Below are 26,045 nucleotides of genomic sequence, written 5' to 3'. Positions count from 1 at the left end.
AAAATGGTTATAAATGCATATTCACTATTAACCTGGACCACCTACTTAACCTGCAATCCATTAAGTAAAGAAAGCATTTTTAAATTTCTTTTAATAATCAAGATATGGATTTAGAAGCTTTATAGCACCACTTTAAAATAGGCAAAATAGATCCTATGGGTGCATTCAGAGTGTTAAACAGTATTTAACAAGGCATATCCCATTAAAATCATAGGCTGCTGTCTGGAAAAAAAAGAGCAGCAAGAATGTAATGGAAAACAAAATAAATCAAGCAAATGCACACTGAATCTTAGCTATGAATCTGGCCTTAGGCAATTTGGCACCAGTTTGCACCCTTGGAGATCAGCTGCATTGCAGAGGAGCTGCTCTCTGACGGGAGGGGGCCTTTACAAGCCTGTTCAAGGCTCTGCTGCAGCCCTCTGCCAAATGAGTTTCTTCTGCCCAGGGACAGGTGCTGAATCATGTCTCTCTTGGTCAAACAGGAGCCATCTGCTTCTGTACCAGCACTGTCCTTTCCTGGTGGAGATGTTGGCCTCTCCTTTGTGATGGAGAGCCTGCCTGCAGGATAATTGTGATTCTGAACCTAAGAAGAGGGATCAGTGACTGAGTAGTGAGTCTAATCCTGTGCTCTACGGAACTTAATTTTTTTGGTTTTTTGTCAATATGGTGTAGTAGTCGCCCATTTCACTAACCAGCTGCAATGAGTGGATGATTCTGGAGCCACTTGCACAATATCTATCTACCAAAACCTTTGCTAGAGACTCCTATTTTTAAACAGCCCCCTGAGGTTGTATTAACTCACAAATTCGAACAATAAGCACTGATTGAGAGCACCAGTTAAACAGGATGATAAAGTGAGACTTATAACACAAGTGGAGAAATCCCACTTGCCTGTGCATCTGAGTTGTTTCTACAGTTCCCAAACAGGATGAAGAAGCTCAATTTTCAGTGGTAATGAAGTGCAGTAAACTAACAAAACCCAAGTCCTGTATGGCTTCAGGTTCAGTAGCATTGTTTGAAACCGTTCTGCTTTGGTCCCTTCTTAAAGATGTAAATGTGACTTGTACTCAGATACTTCTGTGGCTGAAGTTTTAAACCAAGGCTATAACTCTGCAGAAAGGATGTTTTTGGAGGAAGTGGTTGACTGTGGCCTAAAATAAATAGTTGGTCCCAGAGTCCCTGGAGCAGCTTGCTTTCCTTGGACAGCACAGGACAGGCAGCACGCTAAGCTTCAAATACTGACAAATGTTTTTTGAAGTGCTACTAGCTATATTAAACCTGCAAATGCTCACAGTAGCCCCATTTTAGCCACTTACCCTCATTTTTCCTGCAGTCATTATTTGTTCCTTTCATTTTCATGTAGCTCAGCCGTTCTCTGCCATGAAAATGGCACACAGAAACAATATTGGCAAAAAAAGGGGAGAATAGATTTAGAATCTATATGTACATTTAAGTGTTTATGCATCCCACATTAGCTATTAACATAGAATGTGCCAATTTAAATGAGTTTTCATGGATAATTTTTGTACAATTACTTGAAAATATTGCAAAAGAGGACCTCGATCTGTAAAGAGCACTGAGGAACAAATGCTGGAAAGCTTTCTGGTACAGGAAAGTATATGTTTCATTTTAAGGATGCTTAAACAGTCATGCTGAACATCTTAGGACTCACCCATTTTAAATGCATTACTAAATCATGACCTAAAGCTTTCCAGCTATCTGAAGATATTAAAAATAGATGTGTTTAATAAGAGACATTTTAAAATAATAAAAACAATAAAATGTTGATGCTGACTGTGTTCCTGGGATTAGCAAGAGACCATTGGCCTTCCTCATCCATTCATTAATCCAGGAGGAATTACACAAACTTTTGTTGTCATCCACCTCCTCCTGATGAAGTGTAAACCTGTGCTTCTTGGTGGAATGTGGACTTGCTAAGTACCTCACTTTGCCTTTTATAAGCACAGAGGTATTCTTCCACTTTGGGGAAAAGAAGAAATTAAATCTTTAAGACCAGACTAAATTTACATTTTGAGCAAGGCCCAAGTAAGGATGGATATCTGTATGGGCTGTTTGTAATAAGTAGTTTTTATTTCTCAAAAGGATTCTATTTATACTTATGGTAAAACATTTTATAACATTTTATATGTAAAAACAAGTTACATTTGAAAAGGTAATTATTACTGATAAGAAAAGTAAATTGTTCCTAAGTAATTTCTATATGCTATGAAAATGTTTTGGAAATTTTTTTATGAAGAGCCTCAAAACAGAATGCTAACCTTCCATTAATATTTTTTGCCTATGAAACATTCAATAGCAAGAATATTATGGCAAAAATTAGCACAAAAAAAGAAAAAAAAAGATTGTTGTGAACCAGAGCAGAGTGCCTGCCAGAAATATTTAAAGCAGATATTGATTGAGATACCATCTTACAGTCTTGGCAGTGAGATAACTTTTACACAGAACAGGGGAAGCCAAAAGGCTAAATTCTCCGAAGAGCAGGGTGTTCAAAAACCTGCCCAGGCTCATGACCCAAGAGCAGTCTCTTCAGAGTACTTCTGAGTGAAACAGTCTATTATTGATTCAACAGGCTTTCTTGCTTTCCTTGTCTTTAGTTTCTTCTGCTGTCCTTCATTTCAGTCATTTGGGGCTTTTCAAGAAATCTCAAATAAGAAGTATCTGATCTCTTGTTTTGCAATTTCTATTATTCCCATCCAGAATACCTTGTTAAAGTGCTAAGAAGTTTGAGAACACACTAGTAATTTTAAGATGTAGAGCATTAAAAGAATATACAATTTTGTAGATACAGTGTATATTTTTTTTGTGTATTTATATATATATAAATATATTTATAAAGCCCTACAATATTCTCACAGAATTTAAAATGCAGTCCAATGCACTATCAAGGCTGAATGTCAATGAAACTAGAGAATTCTGAATAATTGAGGTGCAAGGTTAAGGTCACTCCAACCAACTTCTGTGCTGTTCTTGTTAGTAGGACTAGGAACAGCCTTCTGCATAGTTTAGGGGATTAACCTGAGGAGTACTTTTCTGTAATGTGTAAGAATACTGTGGACTTAAAAGGAGCTCATTGCAAGTTTGCCAGAAGCATAATGATATATTTTTAGTTAAAACAAATTGGTCTTTTCTTTATAAAGCCATGTGCTGAGACACTTATATTAGGAGAGGAATTAAAATCAGTTTTTATGAAGGAATGCCAGATTAATATGGCTGCTGCTGCCCCACAGCCAGTGGAGTCTAAGTTGCTGTGTGTGTTTCTGTCTGTTAGATTTTAGTGGGTTTTGTTGTTGTTCTGTGGGGGTCTTGAGATTTTTTGGTTGGTTTTAATATTTTTTCTCCAGAACAGTTCTATTCATTGAGGATTTCATTCACTGAGGTCAGTCAGAGCTGCAGCTCTTGCTAAGCTTCTTAGCAATGTGTGATTTGATAGGTACAAACAGCTTTTTTGGAATTGAGGAAAATGGGGCAAATCAAGTACCAAAGACTTCTATTTTTTTCTTTTTTTAAGGGAGGAAATGCCTTTTTTCCCCTGTTTTTGAAAGACTGAATTACAAAATGGCAAATACAGAATGCATGTAGAAAATGGGAAATGGAGAGAGTAGTGGAGATGTTTGCAAGGTGTGAGGGGTGGGGGGGGGAAGAAGAAACACAGTTGAGTTTAACAGTGTTTTTGGTTATGATCAGATTTGTTACCGTTTCAGGCACTTAAGACTGTAGGGTTTATATTTATTTCTTAGTGTTGACTTGGAAGAGAAGATAAATTATTTAATTTGACATTCTGGAAGCAATAATTTCCTTCTCATTTTCATTCTTTTTCCATTGGAAGACTTCTATTTTACTAAATGTTTCTGGAATAGAAATATGTGAACTTTTAAATTTCAGTTTAAATTGACCATACAGAAGAAAGAACTTGAAGACCTGCACGAAAAGTGCCTGGGTGCATCTGAGCCTCCATCTTTAACAGCACATCTGTGCCCAGTGTAGGTTATTCTCTGAGCAGCTCAGGTCAGAGCAGTTTTATGAGGGCCTGGCTTGGAGCAACTCAGCCTGGGGCTTTTCCAAGCTGCCAGTCCTATTCTCTCTAGCTCTTAGTGCTTTTTAGTCCCACCTCTTTTTATAGGACTATATTTCTTCACACAGGCCATGAAACATGTAGCAGTATTTCTGACACTTCTGGCTGTTTATTAATGGTTGATGCTGAGTGGGCACCCAGGACAGAATAGGAGCTGCCTTCTCCAGCCACTAGCTAGCACTATATCCTTCGGACTGTAAGTTTATCATCCAGTGGGTGGCAAAATTTTCTAGATGCTATCACTCCATGGGGATAGATGATAGACTAGTTAATAAATTTTTTGGTTTTACCATTTTAGTTCAGACCTGTATACTTTATGACCAGAACTTTATGGCATTAAAAATCCATTTAATTTATAATTATCAATAGCTGGTTCTATCTGCTTTTCTCTATCATGCTTAACAATATGATCCATGGACTGAAGATCTTAAAATACAAGTAGGGTGTTGGGTTCAATCCTCAGGATAAAAGGTTCAGCAGATTTGCTATAGCTGATCTTCCCTAAATTCCTGTCATTTACTAAATTCCTTAGAGTTGAGACTTTGCATGCTGTATAGGAAACTTTAGAATGATTTCCTGGATGTAATACAGCAAGTCAATTATATAAATTCATTCTTTTTAGGTGATTTGCTGCTGGCTGCTTATTGATCTTTGATGAAAAAGTATTATGAAAGGAAATTTATGCGCCCATAAACTTGATGGCAATAGTGATAAACAGGATTTGCATGCAGCCATAGCTACTGCTTGCATTCCCAACAGAGAGGTTATATTGCTTCCCTCCCTGTGACTGGAAGGGAGAAATAGTGCTCTACCATTTAGATTCATGAATTTGGTGTGTGTGTCTGTGCATGTGTACAAGCATGGAATAAACTCATCATATGGTAAATTAGAGATATTACCCAAGCACATCTTGGGTAGATCAGGCCCAGCTCAGACTCTATGCTACTGTCGCACTTTCCATGCACGAAGTGTTTCCCTGTTTTTTGGGCTTTTCACATAATTTCTGCTGAGGGAATATCTCCAAGGGAGCTGCTTCAATTCTTCAGAGGTGGACAAGTGGTTTTAGTACCTTTTTACCTAATTCTGGAGTTCAGTATTCTGAATTGAATGTTCCCTGAGTGTTCGCTTTGGTACTGCTGACAAATGGGGATGAGTTGTTGGATGTCAGTGTAGGGGTTGATGTCATTTGGAGAGCTTTCCACTGGCATGGGGGAGATTGTCAGGCCTTTCTGCAGAACCCTTTGGTGCAAGGCCCATGGGGCACAGCCAAACACAGCACACTGTCAGCAGGGTCTATCATTTTTTGGCATGGTTTAAAGTAGAAGTCACATGAAAATTGGTGACCTTGTGATCCATCCTCAAGGTGTTAATCATCTTCACAGTACATTAAACAGTCAATTTGATCTGTGCATCAATCTCCCACAAAATGATGGGGAAAACAATATCAGAGTGAGATTGCCCAACAAAATAATTAATATGCAGCATTAAATCTCTCATAAATGGACAGTGAGCAAAAGAAAGCTCAGTCATTACATTGGATTTAATTTGCTGAGGGAAACAGCCTTCACACCTGAGCCACAGTCACAGCTTGGTTTTCTCTCAATTAAATCCATGCTTGTCTAAAGCAATGAGGGTTTGGAGGACAAGATCAGGGCACATGCTAATGAAATTCCCTGCAGAACAAGGACATTATGCAGAAACTGTTAGAAGGCATAGACCACATAATCTGTGTTTAAAATTCTCTCTAAGGCAGTGAATACAAAAGCTTGGTGAACATTAGATCTAGACCATGCTATTAATAATGGGAATTATTTTTTCAAAGTAAAATTCTATGGATATTCTAAGCTTTTGCACAGGATATTACTATTCAAGAGTACTTATCACAAGATTTATATTTTTACACTACCCTTTTGAAATCTAAATAAAAAGTTGCTCAGTCCTTTCCAGATCCATTTAGAATTCTTCCCTTCATAAACTATGATGTTGGCCAAATCAAACTATAGCACTATGATCTGCTGCAATACTGCTCTAATTAGGTTTTCTTGCCAGACTGTTAGAATTTCTGGCAGTATCTCATAGCTCCCAGAGTACCTCTAAGTTGGGGCTTCCAGAACGTTGCAAGTAGTTACTGTGAAGGATTGCTTTTCCTTTACTGAAAACCATGCCTTAGAAAGATGATGAGCAATTGCATTCAGAAAGACTTTGAGGTATGCCAAAAGCAGAATGTTGTTTTTTTGTTTTTTTCCTTTCTCAAACATGGCAAAGATTTTTCAAGGAACTTATTCAAGGTTCTTCATCTGTATACCTGTATAAGCAAGTATCCCTATGAAATAGTTTTCCACCCTGTGCTTATACATTCACTAATTCCTTCCCCAAGTCTAGAACAGAATTCTAACTGTTTCAAGTCATTCCTAACTAATCCCTTTCTTTAATTCTAGAGGGCATTTTTTGGCTTCTGTCTGTAACTCTCAAGAGAATTTTATAAAAGAAATTTCAAAGAGCCTAAGAGGTTTGTTAAAACTAACTCTTTTACATTTAAGAATGTTTTTATTTTCTTTCAAAATAATAATTCTTAGGGTTTTGGTATTTAGGTTTCTTTCCCCCCTGCGCCAAAGTCATCAATCTCCAAATTTGGCATTGGAGAAATCCAGCACTGTAAGTTTGTTTTTAGGAGTCCCATCCTATTATGACTGGCTTTACTCCACATAATTTATTTAAATATAAATATAAGGAAATAACTGATTTCCAACAGGAAACCCATTTGCAGAATTTGTTTTTTTTGAAAATTCTGAATTAAAAACACTGGACCTATAAAGAGAAGGTCTAAGAAATTAGTTTCTCTCTTCCCTTTCCTGTTTATCCCTAGGCTGCTCTTGGATTTGCCTTATTTTTATTCAGGGGTCTAGATGACCTATTTCCCCTCTATCTCAGGGCATTTTGTCAGCTATACAGCTATTTTTGTAATATTCTTAATTTGATCCAACTTGTGTCATATGTCACATTTATGTCATTACTATTTTTTGTCTAGTCTTGCTGTTTATACATGACAAAAAACTTCCTAGCTGAGTCTAATCATTGGGCTCCTATCCCAAAATTTGTAAACTGAATTTCAAATAGTGAGCTGAGTTTGAAACAGGAAACAAAACCCTTAAGAAAGGATTTAAAAAAAACCCAAAACCAAATAACCAAACAAAAACATCACCATATGTTGGTCGGCCACTTAGGATTACATCTTTTGAACATGCTGAGGTACTTCTGCCAGGAACAGTGCTTAACTAGGCTATTTGGAGGTTTGCTATTTAATAATTTATGAAAATCCCCCAACTAGTAATTTCCACTTTGGTGTGGTTTCATTATTTGTTTGGGTTGTTTTTTGAACATTCTGTCTCTTGGTAGGATTTTTGGGCCTTTTTTTTGAGTTCTGACCTTGTCTGGTTTGTGTAATCTGATGAGTCATCAAGGTTTGGACTCTGCTGATGTGACTTTATTTGCATATAAAGCCCAAAGCAGCAGCAGTCTGTTCAAAAAGCAAAGAATATCCCTTGTAAGGGACCCATGAGGCTCATGGAGTCTATACAGGGCAATGTGTTAAACATCTGAGAGCACTGTCTGAATGCTTGCTGGGCACCAAAAGGCATGGCAATGTGGCCACTTCCCAGAGGAGCTTGTTCCAGTACCCAACTCCCCTCACACCTTTGTCACACTGGCTTTTTTGCCTCTTTTGTATTCTTTTGAAAGTAAAGAGTCCACTGCTTTTTTTTTTTTTTAAATGCATAACCACACCATTGAAAATTCATGTTGGCAGAAGAAAATTGAGAATTATAAATTCTTCAAACTGTGAAATGTGTACAAGTCAGCCTCGGAATGTTTATAAAGCCAACCCCATTTTTGGCATATCGCGTTTGTGCCACTTCTATGGAAAAGACTTGAATCTCCTAACAATATTGATAAGAATTCTCATGGCTGCTTTTACTGCTCTGCCTAGGGTTAGGGTTTTGAAATCCACAAAGTCCAGAGCTCCAGGCACACTGCAGCTGCAAAAGGCATCCCAAGGAGAACGCAAAACTGCTACAACATGGCTTCCTCCACAGCTTTTTCCTTGGAACCAGCCTTAGCCCAAGGCTGCTTTTACTACTCTACCTAGGGTTAGGGTTCTAAAAACCACAAAGCCCAGAGCTCCAAGCAGAATGCAGCTGCAAAAGGTATGCCAAGGGGAAACAAAAACTGCCACAATCTGGCTTCCTCCCGACCTTTGTATTTGGCACCAGCCATAGCCACATGCCCCTTTTGCTCCCTCACCTAGGTTGGGGTTATGCCTAGGGTTATTGTTCTGAAAGCCACAAGGCATAGTGCACTAGACATACCTCATGTGCAAATGGAATGCCGAGGGAACACATAACTGCCAAAACATAACCCTTAACCTAATTGTAGCTCTAACCCTAAACTGTCCCTAAACCCTAACCTTGACCCTAACTCTATATCCCTACCCTGTCCCTGTCAGTCTGACTTGAAAGTAAATTTGTGTGGAGAAACAGGTAACACTCCCAGCAGTCCTGTGAATTCTGACATTGAGGGGTATGGCAAGAACCAATACATGACTCTGCCGATCTCAATAGTCAAAAATAACCAGAGTAAGATATGTGGGAAAAATGGCAAAAAATAAACAGCTATTTAAAAAGAAGTCTTAGATGATGGAACACTTGTAGTGTAAATGGATTTAGTTATTGAATATAAAAAGCAAGATATGAATTAACTTCCTTTCACCTCAAAGTACAACATAAGGTACAGTCTCTCTATGCCAGAATATAAAAAACTAAAAAAGAATGGATCTGTAAAGGATTTTGTTCTTGCACATAAATGGAGAGAAAAGAATGAAGAAAACCACCACATCAAGAACTAAAAATTATCCTAGGAAGAAAAGGATAACAAAAATGTGTTACTGAGCAAAACTTGGCAGTGTGACTGGAACTCTAACCAGTATTAGTGAACAACAGATCTGTGCAAAATGTTTTCATGTTAGAATTTGGCATTGAAGAATTGTCATGTTTTGCTGTGGTCTGCTTTTCACTTTTCATGCAAAAATGTTGTAATAATCCAAATCATTATTTTTTTATTTCACTTTGATCAGAACTACTCCTAAGGGGATTTAAGAGCCAGAAATAGCACCTTATACATGTTCCTGTTCAGGTTTGGGTTTCATTAGCAGCATCTAACCATGGCAGACACATGAAATTGTGGAGTAAATAATTAGTAAGAAATGGTAATGTGGGTGTATAAATGATGGAATCAAACTATGTGTGTGCTAAATCAATGGAACCTTTCATAGGCTAAGGATCTGAAGAAGAGTGTGGTAATGATCTCTGTGAATATAACGTAATATTTTCAAAATTCTCCAAGACTTCTTTCTGGTTTTCCTTCCTGAAATTTAAAGCATGGCGAATTTATTTATCTTTTTTTACTAACTAACTAAAATACATGGCATGTATGACATGATTGAAGGTTGTTTTTTCATATTATGGCAAGTAAATTTCATGTTTTTAAGGGGAAAAAAGAAAGCAAAAATGCTTAGAGTAAGTACACTTTAATTTCCAAAAAATCAACCAAAAGATTGCCTTTCTTTTCCCTTGTGGATTTGCAAGGGCAGCTGTCCTCCAACTTTTCTCCTGCTGTAAAAGAAATCCAAGAAGATGACATGTAAGCTGGTAATTAAATCTGCTTCACACTGTGTGGTTCAAAATGCAAAGGTAAAGCAGAACAGAGAGAAGAGCTCTCTGCTGTACCTATTGAGCTGCAGAGAATTAACTTCCTTTTGAGCATCCTGTTATCTCAAAGGAAGGACTGCTTCACAGAAAAAGTCAAATGAAATCCCAGTAATGCTCAGTGGTTTATAAACAAGTTGTTATAATGGGACTAAGGCATGCACAAAACAAATTTCAGGTTAGAATGGAAAGCAGCCTTCATGCTTACTGCCACGTTAGAAACCAGCATTTGTGACAGGCTCAAACTACAAAAAGGTAGTTCAAGGTGCATTCACTCAGTTGTGACTGGTCATGTTTTCCTATTACTGCTATCAAATGAAATTTTTAAGTATGAAATGTACTGTCGAAGAGTATTGGCCTAAAAAGTAAAAACCAAACCCAAACCTTTCTAAAACAAAATAACCCTTAATCCATGCCCCCCCTCTTCAAAACAAAAGAATCCCCAAAATAAATGCCCAAGTTTCTTTCTGGGAGTAATGTTCACAATTACTTTCTCAAGGCTTCCTCAGTGAGGAGCCAGAATCAATAAGATATAAAGTGATCTCATTTGTGAAGAAACACTAAACAAAGATTTTAATATTTTTTCCTAACTGAGACACTGTTTCTGTACGTGCCTTTTCTGACAGAAGCAGTGACTCTGAAGCCGGCTGTAGGAAGTTATAATGAGATAATAAATTTGTTGCACAGGTTAGGGTAAGAAACTGGTGATACCATTTTAATAATAAACTTCAAAGAAGCAGCTTTTAAGGAGTGCCATAGGCAGGTGGCAACTTGAATAATGATCATTTTTGAGACCCAAATTATTATTGGAAATGCCATAAGTGATTTCTGTGGTTTCATAGCTTAACTACGCAAGGCATCTGATTGTAATGACTTGAATTTTGCACAAAGGTATGACATGGAAAGAAGCACATAAGAGTGATGGAATGCAATGGGCAACGTTTTTGAGATTATTGGAGGTGCCTGGCTCCCTGTGTGCAGCAGGGGTCCATGTCAGTCTGTTCCCATGTGAAGAGACCCAGGGCTGTGGCCCTGATGACCTGGGACACCTAGTGCATCCGCTTGATATGGAAGAATCTTCTCAAAGAAGAAGGAATAGAGTTTAGACTAAAGAAATGATGTGACAGCATATGCCCCCGTAGTAATCTGAAAGTTTTGGCATGTTTTGCAAATGATATATCACCATTGCAAACTGGTAACTGACTGTTTAGGAAGAAATGTTTTACTCTGATAGGTAGGACTGAGGTACAAGGATTAGAGGGTTGTATCTTTATATTTTATCTGTGTATTTATCATGGAAACTGTGAGGGAGGAATAGAAGCAGGTAGCTGAGAATAAGTTAATCAGGACACACCATGACATACACCGCGATTTCTGTTGAACTAAGAGGTGTGCCCAAGACTGGAAGTTAGAAGTTGCTGTGTTATATGCATTACATAATGATATCACATGCTGCACTTAATAGGGTTCAAGCACTAAATTAATTATATAGCCTTGTCAGATATGTTGTTTTCAAATACGTGTCTGAATAGAGAGAGAGATGTTACTGTGCAAAGAGCAATGGGTACAGTGCCAGACATAGAATTATTTTCACAGGAGAATTCTGACTGTGTGGGCTGGATGCGATCCTGATGACAAGGGTGTCAGAGTAACCAGAAGCTGAGAGGACCAAACTCTGTCCAAAGCTGCATGGGGAATGCAGTGAGTTTAGAAAGGGATTCTAGACTCACTCTGGCTCTTTGCAAAAGGATAGTGAGTCCCACCAGAACCCTGTTAAATTTGCTGAAATAATTTACTGTATTTTCACTTTATAGGATATGCAGTAATGACATGACGAAGTTCAGGAGAATAGAAATATGTCATGTGTTAAGTTGCACTATGTCATAACTTGTTACAACATGGGAACTTATTTTCACAGATTTTGTTGTTGTTTTCCCAGTTCTTATGTTAGCATTGTTTGCTGTTCTTGTACCTTCTCAGTTTGAATTTGCCATGGGAGCTTCATCTGACAGGTAGAACTTGGTTGAGAGTTTAGTGATTAAGATTTGAAGTTGTCTTTTGTACTACTGACCCCTTATATCCCTGGCTTTGGATTGTCAGTATGAAGAGAATTAACTAAAGTAGCACTTGTGATCAAGCCAGCAGGAGTAAGGGCTGAAGACAAAAAGAGCCTTGTGGAACCACCACAGACACTTGGAGACTGAAAGAATAAATGGAGAAAGAGGCAGTAGTAAGGGGAAACCATGATATGATACATTTCAGATTTTAATTTCTTGGGTTGGAGCTATCAGATGGCTAGCTGACCTGTTAAAGAAAATGTGACTAAATTAGCATTTGAAATGGGCCTGATCTTTAGAGATATTTGCCTTGTAAGGACAGGGTTTAAAGAAAAATGAACAAACTAAAAAAAGGCATATTTTAAGGTGTAGGTATCTGAATTTCAAGATGTGTCCATTTTCAATGTAATATTTGGATGGATAATTTGCTAGAATGTTAGGAAAAAACATTGCAATTATAAAGTGGTTTTTTTTTTCTTCTTCTTAGATAAATTACCAGATGGATTGTAGTAACTGTAATACTAAGAAATATTTTTGGGGCAAGAATCAGGCAGATGTCAGATATTTCACATCCAAAAACTTTTAAAGGTTTGGCCTTCATAAATTCTAGACAGGAGAAGGTATCAGATTGATTGCCAAGTATGTGTTAGTTACTGAATAGGGATAAAGCAGTGCTATATCTAGATATTTGGCCATAATCCAGTAAAATCTTATTTTGTCCAGATTTTTACTATATACTTGCTAAATTAATTTCTGTGAAAGCCAACTGGAAGGAGCAGTAGAGCAGTACATGGGGGAGGTATGCTACAGCATATGCTCTGGTTCTGCCCTTGAATAGAACAGTTCTGAAAACAAATTATATAATGTGTTGACAGAAAACTATAATCCCTGAGGTAAATTTGGCTTCAGAAAATATTCTCCAAGAATCATTTGACAGGTCCTTTGAGAATAACAATATGGTAAGAATGGTATCTGATGAACTGTTAGCAGATTTGAATCTATCTGATCTTTTTTAAGACATCTGAAGGATCTGTGATTTATAGTGGGTATAAGGGAAATATTTGCCTAATTTTGAAGGGAAGTTTTTCCATCTACAGGGTTATGTTCTAACACATTTGTTCTTGATCCTTGATATAGCAAAAAAGGGTGCAGTTCTGCTATGAGTCCTGCTGAGACTTTGGTCAAATTTAGCTCTCAGCTGAACCTCTAGAAATTCAGACCTGCTTTAGTAAGTAAGGTCTGTGTGAACTTGTACAAAAATTACTGTCAGAAGAACCTGACTCAGTCAAGTATTACCAAGTGGTGTGTATTTTATAGATGACTGGTATCAACCTTGCAGCCTTCTCACTGATGTAAGCTGGAAATATAATAGAAGTGGAGGAGAGTGTGTGGTGCTGGGTCATGGCTCATGCTTCAATGGATTGTTTTCAGAGCTTATGTGAGACTGTTTTAAAGAGAGTGAAGCTTCAGCAAGGAAAGTTTAATACAGTTATTTTGGTATTGGCTGGATTCCACTGCAATGAAAACTGATAACCCTTCTTACATTTTAAACCCCTTGTTAGTCATAGGAAGAGTATTATGTACTACTATATTTACAACAAACCCCATTTAAATGCTGTTTGTTCTGTGAGCCTGGGATTGAGAAGCTCAAGACCATTACCACCACAAAGTCATTGGCATGGCTCTCACAACTGACCACATGTACAGGTGTTCTACAGCTGACTGAGTTTAACTGGCACTTTAAACTTCACAGCAAAAATAGGAATTCATATGACAGGCAGTTTTGGGGGCTGCCTTTGTAAAAAGAAGCATTTAACCTGCCAGTGAGTTAAAAAACTCCTAAGGGTTTAGTGGAATTAGGGAATAATCATTAGTGATCTGGTGAGAAGGTGAGAGTTTTGGACAAGCCCAAAGTCTTGGTAATGTAAACTTGCTCACAGAAACAGATGCATGCTTTTTTGAAAATGGGCTTGGTGCTGATGTTTTTAATGATACTTTGTGCCTTGAAACATGGGCAGCAAACACATAAAGGTCAAAGGCTGCATTTTGCTGGTGGAAGGCATTTAAAAGTGAAAAGGCTCTTCAAAAGCTTTATGAAAAAACCTGATAATTTCCAGCACATCTTTTTGCTGTTTTATTGGATGAGTTCTTACTTTTTCATACTTTCTGTGCATGATAGCACTGTTGGGTCTTTGGTCATTCAGTGCCAATTAAATGGCAATAGAATATCACTGGGATGCCTTTTGTTTGGGTAAAAGAGTTGAAACATCATGGTTCACATGCAAGCTCTTGCATGATTGAAATAAAGAAAGATCTTGCCAGTCCTTGGGTCCATATTTTATTTTACCCATACTTTGAAGCCCAGTATTTAACACATGGTTGAGAATTTTATTTACTTATTCCGAATAGATAAAAATTCGTTTTTTTACTGGAATTTAAATGCTCATGGAAACAAACTGTGACACCTCAAATGTAGTCCAGCTTTGAAAGGAGCGCAAAAGGATGAAGAAACTTCACATCTATCAGAAACTCAGAGTACCAGAAAACTGTTCTTTCTTGCATAGTCCATTAGGAGAGATATTTCTGTAATTTCTACTTCAATTATTGTTTTACTGAAATATATGTTTCGTTTTTTTCCTCTTTTAATATTTTTCTGGTAGTAACAACTGTTGCCCTCTCTGTACCCTCCCCTGCTCCAGCAAGGAGAGCAGAAGGTTTTGCTCTGCATGCTGCATGTAGATTTATCAGTAGGAATTGTTAGGAGCTGGGAAATTGTCACACTTCCTGTGTGATATCCGCAGATATCACAAAACTTTATTATGGTACAGAAGGCTTGAGGAGGTATTTTTGCCTGGGTATTGTGACTGTGTCCAGCTGCCCTACTGAGACAGCAAGATTTTCACAGCAAAAAAAGCTTTTCTTGCTTTGAGAAATGTATTCTGGGTTTTTGAATTAAGTACTGGAAGGTTTTTCTTTAAGCTTCTACTTCTACTTTCTCTCACTATTTCGTTCTTACCTACAAAATGTTTCCACTCTGTACTTGTGAGGTCTTCTGTGACATTCATTTGGTCCTTGCAGGGAAATCTTGTACCTGAACAAATTCAAAGCAAGTCAGAGGCCACCTTGAGGAGCCCATGGTGGATGAAGTTGCACTATAAGAGTATCATGCTCAGAATAATGATCCCTCTTCCACTTTCAATAGAAATCAGAGGTACTTCTCTGCAATGTAGAATTCTCATTCTGCTCACATTCTTTATTGATTTCCAGTGCTCGAATCCGATTTTATTGAAGTATCCTTCCCACCAACTGCAAAATGTCAACACAGCTTACAAAATTTTTCATCTTTTCTATGACCAAATTCTATTCAATTAAATGTCTAGCATTAGCAAACATTAAAACTCCAGAGTTTTCTGAAGGAAATAATGCAGTATAGTTTTTTAAAATTTATTTTATTTTACTATCTAAGGTCTTCATTCAAATACGGTTGAGTAAGACAACTGTCATTAACAGGCAGCCTTTTCAGCAGCTGAAAATGACTGTGGAACTGCTGAGCATCATTTGTGTTTTAGACAAAGTCACTCTTAAATAATTATTTAGCCAAACTATATGACCTGACAACTTATGTGACTTCCAGGGATGGGAGCATCTGTGAAATGGATGTTACTAAACTGCAGTCTGTGCTGGCACAGATTTTTGATCTGGTTTTTTTTTGAAAGTATCTTGACCAAGAGCTAAATCCTGCTGCCTTACCAATGAGGGTAGAGTCATGCTTTACAATATGAGCTATTCATTTCTATAGCAGGGAAAAACTGGATATCATTAAAAACAAAAGAAAAAAGGGATATTTTACATTGTTTTTTCTGTGTTTAAAATATTCAGCAAGGAGCCAAATGATACTGGGAAATCTATTTAAAAACTCAAGTAAAAGTGTCTTAAGATGACTGAATCTCACACTGTTCAGGTGTCTTATTCCAACAGCCCACAGTGCCTGTTGCAAGGGTGTTTGAGTGTTTGTTGGCAATTAGGGATATTCTGGCTAGTCCTGCTCAGTGGGTATGAAATGAAAGATTTTTCTGCTGTACCTCACTCTTCAGATGTCATTTTAACTTCTTTTCTTTAGGGATCACATGTATTTGAATCCCAGCTCTAAAGCTGTTCCTGCTCTCTCCCTTAAGTGGACAGCCAAGTTCAAGTCATGCTATAATAAATCAGGTACCTAGGAAAGAATAAACAGGAAAGCTGAGTCAGAGCTCTTCTCCTGCATAGCCCATCAGGTTTTTGTGCTTCAGGCAAACATCATCAGACCCACACACATTTCCTCACATTTTGCACACTGACAAAAGGATGCCCCTTTCTGCCCCAGAAGACGGTGAGCATAGAGGCACTACCTGCAGGGTTTAGAGATCCAGTTTCTAGCTTTCTGTACCACTTTCCTGGCCCTGTAAAGGCATTTGGAAGAGGATTGCATAGGCAGTGACTCAGACTTGTTGATTTAGAGTCACATTGAATCAGCCCACAGGAACTCGAATGCAACATATATACTTTATCTGACCCACTTGAGAAGATCAGATTTAAAAGGGAGATGACTGAAATATAGCAAACAAGAGGAACAAAAAAAGATATGAAAGTCTGACCCATACTAAATTTTTCAGTGCTTTTTCACTTAAATTGGGTCGCTTTACATAATAGGTCAAAGGCGCTGCATAAACTTTGCAAGAAAAGCTTGATTTTTAGCCTTTGTCTCCTAACCTGAAATGAAACATAACCTTTTCTTTATACCTTGCTCTCTTCAAATGACAAACAGGACATTTTTTTTTTCCTAATTACTTCATATCTGTGGTCTATTTCACTTGGTCAGATTTTATGACCAACTTAGACAAACAAAATATATTAATTTTATTTTCTTAGCTTTGTGATAAATTTTTAATTCCTCTGGACTCGATAGTGATCATAAAAATCAGTGTGAATGAGTAACTATTGAAAGGTTTTCTGTCACTCATACAAGCAATACATTTCCAAGAGACTGAAGGACTCTTCAGAGTTAGGGAAGAGAAACAGAATTGCCCCTCTGGAACTGCTGCTGCAGGTAAAGAAAGGGCTCACCATTTTTTTCATAAGATCTCTGTGGAGTCTTTAAAATGATGAGAACTTGTGTGAATAGTGTAGACAGCCAACTATTAATCATGTTGGGTGAGATGGAGGAATGCCAGGCTGTGTTGGGGAAGGTTTGTTTGTCTGGTGCCTCCTGAAGGAGCGTTTGTGCTGCTTACGGCTCCCCTTCGGTCTGGGGGCTCGCAGCTGCTCCAGCCTCTGCCCTGCTCTGCAGGTGCCTGGGCAGGCACTTGGATCCTCACACATCAGCTCCCCTGCCCCCACACTGACTCCTGGATGTCTCACTTTGGAGTTCTGTCATCTTTTTTTCTTCTGTCAAGATTATTTCAAACTCTAATCCTGCTTGTCAATGTTACTTGCAGTCCCTCTTGGTTCTGTGTCAGTTATCTACTTAATTTTACATCTGTCTCATAGTAATTTCACTTGCATCATATTTCTGAAGCTTCCCTATGAGAATGTCATGCAAAACTGTCAAAAGCTTTACTAAAACCAAAGAACATGACACTTATTCCTTCTTTCCTGTTCACATAGTCTGTCTTGAAAGGAAACTGGGCAGATTTGATGTTTGCTCTTGACTTAACACAGTGGCTGCTGTTAACCTCCCTGCTGCTGTCCCAGCACTCACAAACAATTTTTAATAAGTGTTCCAGACTTTAGTCCACTGAGCCAATTCACCTAAAATTACCCAGTTCTTCTGTTTTCCTCTTTGGCTCCACAAAGAAAGAGGGTCACATATAAAAGTATGGTTTATGGCATAGTAGACTGGAAGTTTGTTGTCATGGTTTTTTTCTTAGTAAAATTCTACTAGTGAGAATTCAGATTTGTGAAAGAAAGCTGTTCAGAGGCAAGCTTTTGTTTTTGGTGGAAGAAATGACTAAATTTGAATCTGAGGGAAATTGTATAAACCTTTTGTAAACAATAGTATCTTTGGTAAGGGGCTAGTTGGGAAGAAAAGGTAATTTCTTTTAGAAAGAGCTATGGGATTTAACACTAATGAAACCAAGATTCAAGACTTATTACCAACAATTTTGGCAACATATGAGTCTGAATCAATTATTGCCTCATTCAAGGTCAAACTTTTAATGCAAAAAATAAGACATAATTTTAGTAAATAATCTATATCTGAGGATGTGCTTGGGCCTTTTAAATGTTGCCAATAGAGAAAAGGTCCCATGGATTCTATTTTCTTCTGGTGCTTTGTTGTTCATTGGAAAGTACTGACTCAGGCCAACTATTTGCAGAATTTTACAACAACATACTTAGGTAATAAAAAATTAGAATATTAAAAAATTATTTTGTTTCAGCAAGTTCAAAACACACTATTTCCCTCTTGTAACTTTAGAGTGGATCCTAAATATACATTTATGTAAAATGCATCACACAGTACATGCAAGACTCATAAATGCTTGGCAAGAAAGAGTTATTATATTTGTTTAGCACAGAAAAGAGAGACTGGGGAAGATGTTCTAAGAATCAAAAGGCTACAGAAAAGGCAATTGTAGGAAAAGCTGATTTCAATCAAGTAAATATTTATTATATGGATATTTAAGAACTAAGAAAGGCTACAGGTGAAGGCCATGAAATGCCCTTGACAGCAGAATTGTAATTATAGGTTAGGCAAATATCTTGCATGGACAGCATAGTTATACTTTGTATCACATTCTGGGGCATAAATGGGATGACCTGTTAAGGGTCTTTCAGGTCTTTTAATATTTTTTGTAATAAATATTGAAGTGGGCACATCTAAATATTTTGAAAAAATAAAGTGACATGGTATAATGTATAACAATATATAATGACCTTCAGATTCTCAAATGGATTGATGTTTTTTTTAACATCAGCCTGGGCAATCAATATTGCTTTTTCTCTGTCTATTATTTAACACCATCATTTAGTCTTCTAAAAGCTGTGATTAAAAGCATGCTTCCCACAAATAGATCTTGAAGTAATTGGCTGTCTTTGATAGAGTTTATCTAACCAAAACCACATGATTTCAACTGTTCAGGGACACATCATTGCATCTGGGATGAGGGGAATGGATCATGTGTTTTACCAAGGCAAAGGAATGTGACGCATTATTATCTCTTGTTTGCGTGGGACCACGAATGGCCCAGGTGCTATTGAGGCAGGCAATAAAACAAAGGGGAATGAGCTCCAGACATAAATGGGGCTGTTTTGCACAAACGTGGATCCAGGCATAAGAAGGGAATGAGCTGAAAGAAAAGCAATAAGTAGCTTTTAGCCTGAAGACTTAGCAATTATTGTGTGGAACCCATTAATGCTGTGATGTACCAAGGTGCAGGATGGCATTCCAGGGCTGATCCTCAGGATCATTATGGAGGTGATGACATTTCTGCAAAACTGAGCATGTCTCCTCTGGAAGCAGTAGTTATTCTCCCTGAAAGTGGACCAAACGTACCAAAGGAGAGAATTTGCAGAATCACTCACACAGCGTATGTGTGAATAACTTGTTTGGAATACAACAATCATGACTTTAATAGTCAGCGATTACAAAGAGATTATTAAATCTGAACCCATGCTTTATGACTGCCAAAACAGCATTCAGCCTTATGTTATATAAAATCTTAGGAATAAAAATGCAAAACTGTTGTCAACTGTAATTTCAGAAACTTTGCAATTGACAGTAACTGCTTTAAAAGAAAAAAGCATCCTCATTAATGAACTCTGCTGTGAAAACTCATCTGCATATAAAGCATAATTTTAAGATGAATTAGCATTTTTCATATAAAAAGAGGATTCCAGTGGCTTTAACAAGCAATACCATTGGTTTATCCTTGTATCTAGGGGAATGTGAAAAACAAGTTCCATAGTTTCAGTAGATGAAACTTAGTTACTGCAACACTCATGAGCCTCCCTTCTGTAAAGGTCATAAAATGAAAGCTGGCAGGGTCAGTCCAGCAGGTCCTTCAGTCTGAGGCAGGACATACTCTTTACTCTCCAGTGAAATAAACATCCCTGCATGTATTTGTGCTCATTGCAGAAACAGCAAAATGTTTATTTTTATTGCAAGGCCCCTCCCTTTTTTTTTTTTTTTTTAATTTTCTTATTCTGGAAAAAAATTTGAGTATGACTGCCTTGTTTGTTTCTGATTAAAATGCCAATTATTTGTGATTTACATTACAACATGCTACTGTCATAGTACTTGGAAGGATGTGTAACTATCATATGAGCCTGCATTTGAAGCAATCAAAACTGAAAAATAGAAATAAGGGTAGGACAGGAAAGAAACTTCAATTTGTTTTTTTCCTAATTTTAATCTGCCTTTTCCAAATGAGGCTAGATGGATCAAAAATGAGGCAGAAGACTATTCAGGGAAAGTACTGCCACTGAAAACAATTAAAAAACTAATAAATACCTCAAAATCGGCACTGTAGCTTGTAGAACCTTTAAGAAACTTCCTGTTCTTTATAATGCAGTTTTTTACCTTTTTAGGGCATGCATTTTCAGTTTTCCTCTGTACTTATGAGGCTTTTTTCTGTTACCTGTAAATCAAAAGTTGACCTACTCCCAAAATCACCAGATTCTAGCATATAAAAATTTGCTCAGAGTTATGAAATACTGAGTGTTGCAAAACTGAGAGAGTAGGAAATATTAGCTTGAAATCCATCAGATTTAAAGGCAGATATGCCAAAGCAGCAGGAGAGAACTGAAGTAAGGGAAAAAGAATGTAACAAATTCAGAGATAAAAGGTGTAATTGGCCCTATCTATGGTTTACCTTGGCTACAAGGAATAGAAATCTCATACCTAAAAACCAGCACAAAGCTGTTCTTAAACCTTTTATTTAAGCCTTGCTTCAGCTTTTGTCCCTGGTTCCTCCATTTAGGGGTGTGCAGAGCTTCCAGGTGTTTCTTTTCTGGGCCGCAGTGTGACATTCTGCATGTGGCCTCTTCAATTGTCCTTGTCTTTGAGCAGAGCCCTCACCTCCTCCCTTTGCTGTGTCCTTTTCCTGTGAGTCTTGGGGCTTGTGCCAGAGTGCATCATGTACCAAAGGATGAGTGACTGCGCTGGGGACAGCAGCATGGCCATTGGGAGCATTGAGGACACGTTGTGCTTGTAGGATAGAAGAGGTGAAATAGTGGAGCAGGCTGGTGACAGCAAGACAAGTCACCCTGCTGTGTTGCTGTAGTAGGAAATCAAGGAAGTAGGTTTTCTGTGAAACTTCAAAAGAATGACAGCCCAGTTTTCTTCTATTCTAGATGCTGCTGTGTGCCTCTAAAGTGGAGAAATCTGCTTCTTATTATGAAATACCAAGGTTTCCTGTATAGAGCATCCTGACTCAGTTTCAGAAACTTTCTCTGACCCTGTGACAGGGTCAGGTAAAGCCACTAGCCCCCCATGATCTATGCAGAGAAGGGAAAGGATGAGTAATTAGGAGGCAACACTACTGACACAAACACCTGTCTTGGAAAGTATCAGACCCAGAGCGCTGTGAAGTGCTGCATAAAGCAGTTGAGGCATTGCAGAGAGTCTAGGCTGCTGCAGATTGCTATTTTGATGGGCAGTAATTGTGATTTTGAAGCAGTGATAGAGCAAGCCACAGCAGGCTGCAGTGTTCATAAACTGGCATGTTCTTTGGATCACTGAGACACAAAATGTTTTCTGTTTTACTGAAGTTGATTTCAGTAACATAATCTTGTTCTGTTTTATAATGTCTTGCTGGGGAAGAACTCTGCCTCATGAGGGGTGTGGTTAAAATAGCTCAAGACCTGCTGTGATGGTGCCAAAAAAACCCCACTGTTTGTACCTATGATTCACATGTTGTCTTTCACAGGGTGGAGCAAGAAAAAAAAAAAATCAATAGTTTTACCAGATAAATTATCTTTCTCCTCACAAAGTCTACCTGTCTAAATAGGCTTTTAAGAGACAGGGAAATACTGGTCATACTTTTCATCTTTAGTGATGGTACCAGAATAATCTAAAAAATGGATTTCATATAACAGCTTGAGGTCGTGAAGTACAGACCAAGTGGATGATAAATACATGTATATAAATAAGTTACTTCACTGATTATTTAAAGCAGTAAAAGTTACTGAGGTTATGTCCTCAGCTGGTGAAAATTAGGAGTAATTGGCTTAACTTCGGTTTGTTGGTTTACTCTGATTATCATCATCAGATTTAGTGGTTGTAGCTTTTAATCAATGCAGGACAACAAAAAGAAAACTAATGTAAACTCTTTGCTCTTTAGCTGTGGAGCAGTTGTTCCACATCATAGGGTTGTTTGTTTTGTTAAATAACCCATGTGCTATGTTTTAATACAATCACCTAAAAAATCCCCAACCAAAACAACAAAGGAAACAACATGAAAAGGATGATGGTGATCATCCTTTAGTGACAAGCAGGTATAATTCCATAAGAAACAGGATTAAAAACTTCTCAAGTTGATTTTGGACGCTGCAGAGACACTGATGTGGGGATGGGGGCTCTGCTGTGGCTGGGATTTTGGGGACCTGGGGGGGTGTTTCTGCCAGTCAGGGGACAGATCACCTGTCCAGGGCCTTCATGCTGGGGCTGCTGCCTTCCCTCTTTAGCCTCAGGCATGGCATGAATACTTTCTCTAGCAGCCCCATGCCAGTTTCTTATGTGAGGAAAAGCCAATATGTAAAGTAAAGATGCTCCTATTTAAAAAAAAAATTAAAAAAAAAAATCTCTGACTTGAATGGAAATAGGAATATGGAGAAAGTTCTGCTTTTCCATTTACCTTGCCTGTGTGAAGATTTTCAGGATTACTTTACTACAAAATTATGCTTTATTTCGTTCCCACTTCATTTAAAAATGTTGTTGGTTTTGCTATATTTTTTGCATATACTGTGCATTGTCTTCTATGGCATTAATGGACTTAGAAATATAATAGACAATTTTGTGTTGCAGAAGCTTAATCAAGCTGTTACTCTTCAAAATTTTGTTTGATTCAAGTCAATGAAAGACAAGAATTTTTATTTAAACTCGTTCTGTTGCAAGATTTGAAGGCTGAGGCAGGTTTATTTGGGGCTTTTGAGAACTGGAAATATGTGTGGGGGTGGTTCTCCTGTCTTGAACTTAACAATTTATGAAAAGAAGACATAAAGGTTTCTGCTTGCAACCTTTTAAAATGGGGTTTTCTGTCCGTGAGTTTCTATTAAAAGTCTGACATCCATCTTGGCTCCATCTGTGGAGTCTCTGAACTAGGTGAAATTGTTGTTTCAACCAATAGCATAATTATTCTATTATGCTCTTTCCTTAAAAAAAACTTGATAAAAGTAACAGGAAAATAATTTGTGCACAGAGCATATCACACATATGTCTTTATAGGCATTGTGGAAGTGTGATGTAGTAGGAGGTTAAACTTGCTTTGCAGTGCACTGAATCAATATTTTTGTCCTAACTACTTAGTGTCAATAAATCTTTTCACATGCCTTATATATGAAAACCTCATTTTTTCAGTCAATAAACAAATGTCTATATACACACTTTGGAAACTTTTTGCTGAACAAAACATTTCTTACTCTTCCTCTGCTTTTAACAAGAAAGGGATGTAATGAATTCCTACAGTGATTAACTAAATGCAGAAGTGATGTAAATAAAATCATGCGGGTGTAACTTCTAAAGGAATCTTATAATGCACTTGGTGCTTGGGGATTCTAACCACTGAGTTCCTTCTAACTTTGTATCATTTCTGTGTGTTAGAGCATTTTTCTTTCATGCACATGTCAGGTTTGATAAAGCAGAAAGAAGTAACAAATAATGAGTAACCAGGTAAAGTTACTGATAAATTAAAGATAATACTGCATTTTAAATCCTTATTTTTATTTGCTCTTCTGCTGGAGCACCATCCCTTGGTTCCACTTGGAAATTGCACCAATGTTCATCAGCTTCCTCACATCAGTGCAGGGTTTTAAATTAAGGTCCATGAATGGACAATAAGAATCTGCAAGTAAGTGGTGTTGCTTCTTGGCCAGAGTCAAAAATCAGATTTTTCTTTTACATTTTTTTTAATGATAAGCTCAAAGAAACAGAGAACAGTAGTAGGAAAGTTTTTAGATCACCTTTGATGTCTTTGTTAGGCCTATACAAAGTAGAGAATTTTTGGTTTTGTGAAGTAATTGATGTGACAGCTATGCTAATACTTGAAGAACTTATTCAACAAAGACAAAATGTTGAAAAAAAAAAAGGAAAAAAAAAGTCCTTCAAGGAAAGAAGCATGGCTCTGTGTATGAAATCTGTCTATGCTCTTTCCAAGGCAGAGATCAAGGAGGATGGAAAACCTCTGCTCCTTGGGTGACAGCTAGAAAGAGGAGCCATGATGAGCACTGCTGGTGGGATGTTTGCTATGAACTGCCCGCTTTAAGGCCTGAGTGAGGCTGTTGCTAAGCAGAGGTCAGGGTAACCCAAGGCACATGGGTGGTGATGAGAGAGGGGCTGAAGTGGCTGGGCTGGGAAAGGAGTACAGCAAGGAACAAACCAGTCACATGGTTTTAATCAAATTGTCTCTTCTTTTAGTTAATAATAGAGAACAAAGATTTTGGGGACAGATAGTTTTTTTAGATTTGATTGTACCTGCTAAGTAAATTCTAGTTGATTGGTGTTAAAGTCAGAGGTAGTTTGAATAAGGACAGCCAAAAAATTTTAGCATCTCTGATCTCTGGCAAGGTTCTTACCTTCCAGAGCAGAAACAACCTTATCTTCCCAGGCAAACAAAAAACACATTTTACTCCAAAATGTGCAGTAAAGGAACCAAAGTATTTCACAAAAATAGTTTTAAACCATCACAGCAAACTCCTAAGGTACTTTTTCTAAAAGGCTGGTCCAATTGAAAATAACCAGTTAAAATGATTTAGCAGATCTTTTAAGGAAAATAATTTTGGTATACTCTGGAGGACTACAATGTAGCTGGTGTTACTTGGAAATCCATACCCATAGAGTTGCTTGGTGGTCCAGATTCAAAATAGAGGGCAAAGTTGAACAGTGCTGTTCAGTTACTTGTCCTGGGTCTGATTATTTTATGTGTGCATTTATTCATTTTTATAATGAATTAGCTAGAGGACTGAATAGAGTGACAGCTTTTTCAATCTGGAACACATCTGGCAGAAAATTTGGATGTGTTGGAGGGTGGAAATGGAATCCAAAAATTATATTGAAAAAGAGGGGAGATACTCTGAAGATGATGGGTGAAGTCTGATGGTTTTGCTCTGCAGGGGGGGAAAGCTAGAACAGCTGGGTATCAAGTTCTGCAGGAAGCAGTAGTGGGCTTCCAGTGGATCAGGACCTGATGTGGCTTCAGTTTGCCTAAAGTGGCAAATTTGCTAGTTTTGCCATGGCTGAGAATTGTCATAAGCACTCTAGGGAAACATGATCCTGATAAGGCTGAGAGACTGATACACATAGCAGTGCACCCTGCCAGATGCATGAGGTAATTTCTGTGAGTTCCTGAGCAAGCCTCAGCTGCAGTGTGCTTGTTTGCACACTGCAACTCAAGACTGATACAGACAAAAAGGGAGGATCTACAGAAAAGAAAAGAGAACTATTTGGTATAGAGATAGAAGCTTTACAAAGAAAAAGGAAAGAATTGGCAAAGACTGAAGGGGGACATCTCTTCAAGGATATAAAATACTGCTGCAAACCCGAAGGGAACAAGCCATTCTCCATCTCCACAATGAATAGGACAGGAAATAATTTTAGATTTCTTCAAGAAAACCTGATTTTGGGAATGAGGATGATTACTGTTGGTGCAAAAATGAGTCTCGATGTGGGAAGTGTTTGCCTTTGTCAGTTATGGAGTGGCAGGGATAGAGACTTGTAGAACAGAAACCTGTCAGGACTGATGGTGGGGTCCAGTAGTAGATGGCTGCATGAAATATCTTCCAGGTGTGGGTTCAAAACATTCCTGTATCATTTTTAAGATTCCCTACAGAAAGAACAGAAAATAGAAATGGAGAGTTTTTGCAAGGCCCACACTATCGTGTTTCATTTCTTCTTAGTGTTCTGGTGTATGGGGTGCTACGTTTTACCTGGTAAACTGATTTTAC

This window comes from Serinus canaria, chromosome 8, assembly GCF_022539315.1.
Source record: "Serinus canaria isolate serCan28SL12 chromosome 8, serCan2020, whole genome shotgun sequence".
NCBI lineage: Eukaryota > Metazoa > Chordata > Aves > Passeriformes > Fringillidae > Serinus > Serinus canaria.
This window is presented reverse-complemented; position numbering follows the sequence as displayed.